A 4,190-nucleotide genomic window follows, 5' to 3' on the forward strand; every position below is an offset into this window, starting at 1 on the left:
CCTCATATCCGTATTTTATTTTTATCGACACCTCTATCTCTAAACATGTGGACATGTTTTTCGATTTCGGCTTTCGCTTGAGGATAAGCGAGGTCTAAGCTTGGGGGAGTTGATACGTCCATTTTGCATTATGCTTTTATATCCATATTTATTGCATTATGGGTCGTTGTTACACATTATGTCACAATACTTATGCCTATTCTTTCTTATTTTACAAGGTTTACATAAAGAGGGAGAATGCCGTCAGCTGGAATTCTGGGCTGGAAAAGGAGCAAATATTAGAGACCTATTCTGCACAGCTCCAAAAGTCTTGAAACTTCACGGGAGTTGTTTCTAGAATATATAAAAAATACTAAGCGCAAGAAGTACCAGAGGGGGGCCACCCACCAGCCACGAGGGTGGGGGGCGCGCCCTACCTCCTGGGGGCGCCACCTACCTCATGGGCCCCTGGTAGCCCTCCGATGCCCATCTTCTGCTATATGAGGTCTTTCATCGAGGAAAAAAATCATAAGCAAGCTTTTGGGACGAGACTCCGCCGCCACGAGGCGAAACCTTGGAGGAACCAATCTAGGGCTCTGGCGGAGCTGTTCTGCCGGGGTAACTTCCCTCCGGGAGGGGGAAATCATCACCATCGTCATCATCAATGATCCTCTCATCGGGAGTGGGTCAATCTCCATCAACATCTTCACCAGCACCATCTCATCTCAAACCCTAGTTCATCTCTTGTATCCAATCTTTGTATCCAAACCTCAGATTGGTACCTGTGGGTTGCTAGTAGTGTTGATTACTCCTTGTAGTTGATGCTAGTTGGTTTACTTGGTGGAAGATCATATGTTTAGATCCATCATGCATATTAATACCCCTCTGATTATGAACATGAATATGCTTTGTGAGTAGTTACATTTATTCTTGAGGACATGGGAGAAGTCTTGCTTTTAGTAGTCATGTGAATTTCGTATTCGTTCGATATTTTGATAAGATGTTGTCATCTCTCTAGTGGTGTCATGTGAACATCGACTACATGACACTTCACCATTGTTTGGGCCTAGAGGGAGGCATTGGGAAGTAATAAGTAGATGATGGGTTGCTAGAGTGACAGAAGCTTAAACCCTAGTTTATGTGTTGCTTCGTAAGGGGCTGATTTGGATCCATATGCTTCATGCTATGGTTAGGTTTACCTTAATACTTCTGTTGTAGTTGCGGATGCTTGCAATAGGGGTTAATCATAAGTGGGATGCTTGTCCAAGTACGGGCAGTACCCAAGCACTGGTCCACCCACATATCAAATTATCAAAGTACCGAACGCGAATCATATGATCGTGATGAAAACTAGCTTGAAGATAATTCCCATGTGTCCTCGGGAGCACTTTCCTTCATATAAGAGTTTGTCCAGGCTTGTCCTTTGCTACAAAAAGGATTGGGCCATCTTTCTACACTTTATTTACTTTTATTACTTGCAACTCGTCACCAATTACCTTATCACAAAACTATCTGTTACCGATAATTTCAGTGCTTGCAGAGAATACCTTGCTGAAAACCGCTTATCATTTCCTTCTGCTCCTTGTTGGGTTCGACACTCTTACTTATTGAAAGGACTATGATAGATCCCCTATACTTGTGGGTCATCAAGTGGGTGCGTAGCCTCAAGCCAGGGAAAGGCCACTTTCACCTCATGAGCAAAATGCTTGAAGATGCGCTGGGAAGCTGGGGCCTGAGCACCACCCAGGATGCAGGCAATAGCGCGCGACTCTTGGAAGCCCCCAACCCCCTCATCCTGACAGTGGTCGTCGTTCCTCCTTGGTGGTGGCCGTAGTGGAGGGAGGCCAGCATTGCCCTGAGGACGATTCTCTTGAGGCTGGTCTCTGTAGGCGCCCTCGCGAGGCTGATCCTACCAGTGGTCCTCGCGAGGCCGGTCGCGCCACTCCTGACGGGGGCCATGGTGGTCCCAGCGTCCTTGCTTTGTCCTCCTCCTTGGCCGTAGCCCCGGTAATTGCGCTTGGGGTGCCGACCGAAGCCTCCATCTCGAATGGCTCTGAGCTCTTGGCAGGCGTTAGTGTTGTGGCTGTGCATGTTGTGGAAGGCGCAGAACGGACGACTGCTCTTAGACGACTCAGGGTGGTACCGGCTGCGCTTCGAGTCCGGCTCCGCCACGAGCACGGCTACTCCCTTGCACTTCACATCCTTGGCCTTGGCTTTCTTCTCTTCGGGGTTAGCAGGAGGGATCTCGAGGAGGGAGAGGCTCCCCTGCTCAGCTCTTGCGCACTTGGTTGCTATGTTGAACATCTCCAGGGCCGAGCATAGCTCTTCGTGGATGGCGAGCTCCTCCTTCATCTTGACGTCGCGGACGCCATCGGAGAAAGCAAAGTTGATGGCCTCATCTATCACCTTGGGGATCTTGAGGCGGACGCTACTGAAGCGGTGGATGTACTTTTGTAGGGTTTCCCCTGGTTGCTGCTTGATGCGCTGCAGGTCGCCCACGGCTGGTGGGCGGCCACGAGTGCCCTGGAAGTTGGCGAAGAAACGCTCGCGCATCTCGCCCCAGGAGGAGATCGATCCCACTGGCAGGTTCAGGAGCCACGAGCGAGCACCATCCTGAGAGCCATGGGAAACCAGTTCGCCATGACTTTCTCGTCGCCGTTGGCCGCCTCGATGCTCAGCTCGTAGAGCTGCAAGAACTCCGCAGGGTCAGGGGTGGTGCCGTAGCACGGAGGCAGGTCTGGCATGAACTTGCCTGGCCAGATGATGGTGCGCAGCTCGGGAGTAAAGGCTCGGCAGCTTGTTGTGGTCACCGGAGCCCGTCGTGGTGGTGGAGCCTGGTCTTGGTACCCACGTACCGCCATGGCAGGCGGAGCGCGGTCTTGACATGGTGGTGCAGGGAGTGCAGGAGCATTTTCTCGCAGTCGTGGGACCTCCTCGCAGCTTCCTTCTTCGTGCACGGGCACACGGCGTGGCGGATCACGCCGCAGGACCACACGTCTTGGGGCGAGGACACCGTCTTGATGCGGAGGAGGTGGGGGCGCTCCGTGAGCCGCGCATCTCGGTGCGAGGGTGCTGTCTTGATGCAGAGGTGGCGGAGGCGCTTCATGAGCTACGTCTCCCATGGTTGGAGGTGGGCGAGTTAGCGAGAGGGATGGTGCAGGGGAGCCCCCAGCGGTGCTGGCGAGCTCGGCGATGCGGTCCAGCCAATCTTCATAGAGGTCGTCGACCAGGTGGTAACGCAGGAGCTCGCACGCCATGAGCAGCAAGGCCTACGCGTCCACGAGCGCGCGACGAGCGTGGGACGACAAGCCGGCCGGAGTCAGCGACGGGGTGGCAGTGCGGCCGTCCCGCCGCACCGAGGGGTGCAGCGATGATGCTTGCTGCTCTTTTGCTGCCGGGCCGGTGGCGGCGTTGGCAGAAAGTGATGGAGAACAGGGGCGAGGTCCGCCAAACGGGTGACGTCTGAGCGACGCAGGCAGCGAGGGCGGCGCGGCGCTCAGCACGGGCTCGGCGAGCATCAGACATTGATGCGATGGAGCTGTGGAATGCGGGTCGACGGAAGGAAAGCTTTAGAGCACCCCTACCTCGCGCGCCAAATGTCGGATTACGGGTTCCGGCAAACCCTTCAGGTTTGAACACTAGGGTGGGCACGAAGATCTCTCTTCCCCTAGCTCACACTCTCACAATGATCTCAAAGCCCAGCTCGCCAAACCCGAGGAACAAGAGACACAAGGGTTTATACTGGTTCCGGCCACCATTGCGCTGTAATACCCTACTCCACTGTGGTGTGGTGGATTGCCTTGTAGGCTGGGGAAGAACAAGTACAAGGGAAGAACAACCTCCCGAGGAGAGGTGTTCTTGAGCTCGATGAGCTTGTGTGGTTGGGGATTATCTAAATGATCCTCTATCCTATGGTGGTGGCTAGCCCTATATATAGAGGCCCAGGTCCTCTCCCCAAATATTAGGTGGGAAGGGATCCCACAATGGACAATTTCAAGGGGGACAATGAGTACAAGTTATCCTGACAAAAGGTGGTCTTCGCATGCCAAAGGCTCTGGTGGTGACACCGTCGTGGGCTCCGTGATGACCTCCGTCTTGCCGTCCTACTGGTCTCAGTCTCGTTGCACCGACATGGAAACCTTTGCCTGACGCCTCGGAACTCCTCGCCTGCGCCTGCCTCTTTAGCACCAAAGAGGAAACTGGCACTCTGT

Source organism: Triticum aestivum, chromosome 5A, assembly GCF_018294505.1.
Source record: "Triticum aestivum cultivar Chinese Spring chromosome 5A, IWGSC CS RefSeq v2.1, whole genome shotgun sequence".
Taxonomy (NCBI): domain Eukaryota; kingdom Viridiplantae; phylum Streptophyta; class Magnoliopsida; order Poales; family Poaceae; genus Triticum; species Triticum aestivum.